This window comes from Perca fluviatilis, chromosome 11 (genome assembly GCF_010015445.1).
Source record: "Perca fluviatilis chromosome 11, GENO_Pfluv_1.0, whole genome shotgun sequence".
NCBI classification, from domain to species: Eukaryota; Metazoa; Chordata; class Actinopteri; order Perciformes; family Percidae; genus Perca; species Perca fluviatilis.
This window is the reverse complement of record NC_053122.1, coordinates 28,914,321-28,918,945: the sequence shown is the minus strand read 5'-3', so window position 1 is coordinate 28,918,945 and position 4,625 is coordinate 28,914,321. Positions and strand designations below refer to the sequence as shown.

The 4,625-nt window shown below is 41.6% G+C and overlaps 1 long non-coding RNA gene across 1 annotated transcript; it reads right to left on the bottom strand.

Annotated features, from left to right (window-relative positions):
* Window positions 1-563: 563 nt before the first annotated feature.
* On the bottom strand, window positions 564-3,815 carry LOC120568121. The gene is made up of 3 exons (XR_005640661.1): window positions 3,501-3,815; window positions 914-3,032; window positions 564-797 (listed from the first exon to the last, which is right to left on the bottom strand). It is a non-coding gene; the product is annotated as an uncharacterized LOC120568121 (long non-coding RNA).
* Window positions 3,816-4,625: the final 810 nt, after the last annotated feature.

Here is a 4,625-nt window from a genome sequence, read left to right as displayed (position 1 = left end):
TAATTTTCGGCAGTTATCAACAATTTTCAGCCTGTGAATGTCGCGTTCGTCTGTGCCACATATTGTCGGAAACGAACCATGACGTATGTGGAGAGCCCCCGCGGAGGTGCGAATGGCTTTAATTAGCATATGAAAAGCAGCGACGTGCGCCTGGCCAGAGAGTGTCTGGCCTGGCTTGAATTTCCTCACTCAGGATTGGATGAAACCACTACTTTTAAACAAGAAAAATCTCTCGTGATTGGTTGGCAGGTCTGTAATGGGTTAGGCTATAGGTCAACCTGGGCCATTATTATTATAATAATAATAAAATTATATATACAGTGTGTGTGTGTGTGTGTGTGTGTGTATATATATATATATATATATATATATATATAGATAGATAGATAGATAGATATATTTATTTATGTATTATATATATTTATTTCATATATGCTACGTTATATTTTCATGTCATTGTTATCCTAAGGAAAATGATTTGCCAGGAACATGCTGTTTATTCAAAGATCAAGCTTTATTAACACAAAACACAAACAGAAAAAAACTATGTACAAAGCATAGGAGACACACAGCACACACAACAAATATCCCACCCTCACGAGAAGCAGCACTGTCCACACCTAACCCGCGGCCACCTCGGAGCTGTTGGTAACCGGCAGCATTTGGTCTGAATTCGGTCCATTTTGCAGACTGTCTATGGTGCGTTGTCCTGTATTTTGGATCATCAGGTCTATGGTGGCGCACTAACAAATGCCCACCTCACCCGCAGCCGGCACAGTCTGTCTCACTTCCAGCAGCTGTAAAATCAATCAATAAAGATAATCAGTACTGTGCGATATACTGCTTATGGACACAACACATCTGTGAATTCACCTAAAAAATATTCACATTAACCAAACGGATCTAATCTTACCCTCTTTTCTTCTCGACCGATTCCGAGCTGTCGTCCAAGTACCGGAAGTAAAGCAGAGGTTTGATGGCGAGTTTGTGGAAAGCGGTTTCCTCCCAATGGGTAGATTGGTAGACAGGTAGATGTCCGCGTATGACAGGGAATACTTCCGGCTGGAGATAGTGTTTATTGTTAAAGGTGAAGTCATTTCTGGTAAGTGTGATATGGAGTAACTGTAAAATTTGGCTGTCAGGTCTGGATTGGTCTGGGTGTTTATCAAAAATGTGTTTTATTGCAGCGAGGCCAAGTGGTGTTTCTATGTTTGTGTATAATGAGTCTATCTATTGAAAAAAGGAGTGTGTGACCGGGTACCTGGAGGTTTTTTATTTTATTAACAAATTCATATGTATCTTGGATATAGCTAGGGTGAAGTTTAGAAAGTGGGTTAATGAAATGGTCTATGTATTCTGTGATGTTGTATGATTCTGATCTGCAGTCACTTACTATTGGTCTGCCGACCAGAACAACAAAGGAGACCGTCCAAGTCACAGGAGGCTTGTGGATCTTAGGGAGGAGATAAAAGAGGCGAGGCCTGGGCTCATCCGGACCGTCCAGGTATTTCTTCTGTTTAAAGTTAATGTATTTGTTTTGATAAAGGTTGTCTGTAATGTCCTTGATAAGTGTTTGTGTTTCTAACTGTAATGGGTGAGTGAGTGGTCTGTAATATGTGTTATTTAATTGTCTGTTGGCTTCTAAAATAGTAGTTGTTCTTATCCTGTATGACTATTTGGCCCCCTTTGTCTGCTGGTTTTATGACTATGTATTTGTTATTACCTAATGATTTAATAATGTCTTTGTGTTCCTGACTAATGTTGGGTGTTTTGTGTGGTAAGGGGCGCCAATGTGTGAGTGCTTGGTTGTTTTTATTGATTAATTGTGCAATTTGTGGTGTTAATGTGTCTATGTGTGGTTCCCAGTAGGACGGTCCGGTAAAGAGCACAGGCTCCCGCCTCTGCGTTCCCTGAAAATGGTCAAAAAGTTTCAGCCTCCTGTGAAAGGTGTGTAGGTCCCCCCTGAGCTCCGGCCGGGTGGGAGGTTTTGGTGTTGGAATAAAGGTGAGTCCCCTTTCCAGTATCTCCAGCTGTGTGGGTGTAAGGGAGAAAACAGCAGAAAGATTTGTTATATTTGAGTGAATGGGGGTTGTATTATGACAGTTTGTCCCCCTTAGTAGTTTAATTGTTGTTTCCAGTACTTGAACAACATCTCGGCCGTGTCTGCAGTCCAATGTTGTCTCTGGCTGTTTGAAAAAGGAAGTGGATTAATTTCTGCAAGAAAGGTGTATTTTGAAGTTATTGTTTCATTCAGAGTGGTTAGTAGTGCCTGTTGGCGTCTGTTCAACCTGGTGGAGAAGTTTATTACAGGGATGTAAATGGTGGCGTTAGGAAAAGTAGTATGACCAGTTTTGGTGTGTGTGTGGTTCTGGGCACCCTGGGGAGCCAGGTGCTGCCACAGAAACCCTGTTTGGGATGGAGGTGGATAACTCAGATGTTTGGGTTTTAATCAGTTTTTCGCTTTTCATTTTTCCCTTCATCATCATCGTTTTGGTATCCACCTCAGTGATTGGGTTTCCCCCACAGGGTTCTGCAGCTAACAGCTCTGGCTCCCTCTGTTGTTTGTGAGATGTAATGGACTCTGTGGGTGAAAGAGAAATGGTGTTTCTGCATGGTAGAGCAACGTTAGTAGTTATGGTGCTCCGTGCAATCTGGGGTGTGTCGGTCCAGCAGTCAGTCCACTGCTTGGTCCGTGAGTCGGTCCAGCAGTCAGTCCACTGCTTGGTCCGTGAGTCGGTCCAGCAGTCAGTCCACTACTTGGTCCATGAGTCAGTCCACTACTTGGTCCATGAGTCAGTCCACTACTTGGTCCATGAGTCAGTCCACTACTTGGTCCACTACTTGGTCCATGAGTCAGTCCACTACTTGGTCCATGAGTCAGTCCCGCAGTCAGTTCCCTTCCTGGTGGAGGAGTCGTTCCAGCACTTGGTCCAGGAGTTGGTCTGTCTGTCAGTCCATCCGTCGGTCCAACAGTCAGTCCTGCAGTCGGATAAGTAAGTAGCTGGGTCAGCCACCTGAGAAGTGCACTTGCCCTGAATGGATGGAAAAATCAAAAGCATGGACCAAAATAAGCATCTCAGTAGGGCTGCACAATATGACGATAATATGCAATTGACTATATGATAACTTGGTTGAATATCTTGATAACGATATTACTTGCGATAAAGAAACATATTAAAGCGTACTCTGTTTTGCTGCAAATTAACAACAAAGGAATACAAATCATTTTCAACATTCTTTTTACAGAACATCGAATTAAACAGTTACAAGACAGTTAATTTTTTTTACTGATATTCTCTTTCAATAGAGACTTTACAAGGCTCGCAAGTCCACTGTCGAATTTAGTTTAATCATCGCTGTTTTCACCTCTAAGGTCACCGAATGTGTTGTGCTCTGAATACATGTTCAAGTTCACTTTAATGTGAAAATGTAGGTCATTGTGAAATGATAAATAAAGATATAAAGATGTAAACATGATCCAAATAAATCTAAATTCTTACCGAATCAGTTTATGGTTACACAGGGAGAGAGGACCTGGAACAGAGTATGGGACCCTTGGGACGATGTTAAGCTGAAGCCCCCGAAGTACATTGCCAACAGGATCAACAGCTTTCAGATTCTGCCGCACCCTGTACTGTTGGACTCTTGAAGAAAACAGATATATTAATGGATAGCATGTTCAATTTGTTGTAACATAGGACAGATGTAAGAAAGACATGCATGTAATTGAATAATTGTCCATGATCAATTTTACAGAAAATTATAACAGGTCAAATACATCCCACAGAATATGGAAAGTTGTTATTATCCTTGTGTGTGGCGTGAATAAATTCAATAAATAATTATTTTTACACCTTATTGGTCATCTAAGCTATACAATTCCAATTCATACATGTTCATACAAGTTTACTCTATCCATTTCCCGAAAAAAACTGATCATGGAAACAATTTGGAATGTGTAAAGCAACGAGTGTCTAATATACCTGATTCCCAGAGAATTAAGATGTCCAGTCACAGTTCTTATACCTGCCATAGGGCAATGGGCTTTAAAATCCAAAATCACTCGTCTGAGTTCTTCGTCTGTGAAGATAGAATATGTCTGTCGCACAGACAGTCCATATTTAGTCATCCTCCTGCGAACTGTTCTCTTGCTTACACACAATATTTGTGCAATTTCAGCAACTTTGAAGTTATTCTCCAGCAAGAAAAGCAGCTGCCCCTTGACATCAATGCCATGGAGTTGTGTTCCTCAATCTTCTCAATTGCCATGTGCAAAGGAGAAAACACACGTTGCTCATTGGGCAATCCCCCAGTAGCAGCTAACACTGCCAAGGCATTGTTGATACTCTCTAAGGTGATGAGAACACAATCAGTCTCAACTTGGGGAGTTAATAGTTCATCTGCCAATGAAAAAAATCCATGAAAAACATTAGATGACATTTTGTGAAAACACAAGGTCTCTTAACAAAATAGGGGGGTTAGGGGTCAAAGGATTTAGTGAAAATAAATGTTTTGAGGTGCTTTTTGAACATGGGCAGAGCGGATGTGGAGTGGTAGATTGTTCCAGAGTGTGGGAGCATTGGCAGAGAAAGCCCTGTCCCCAAAAGTCCGCAACCTGGTGCGGG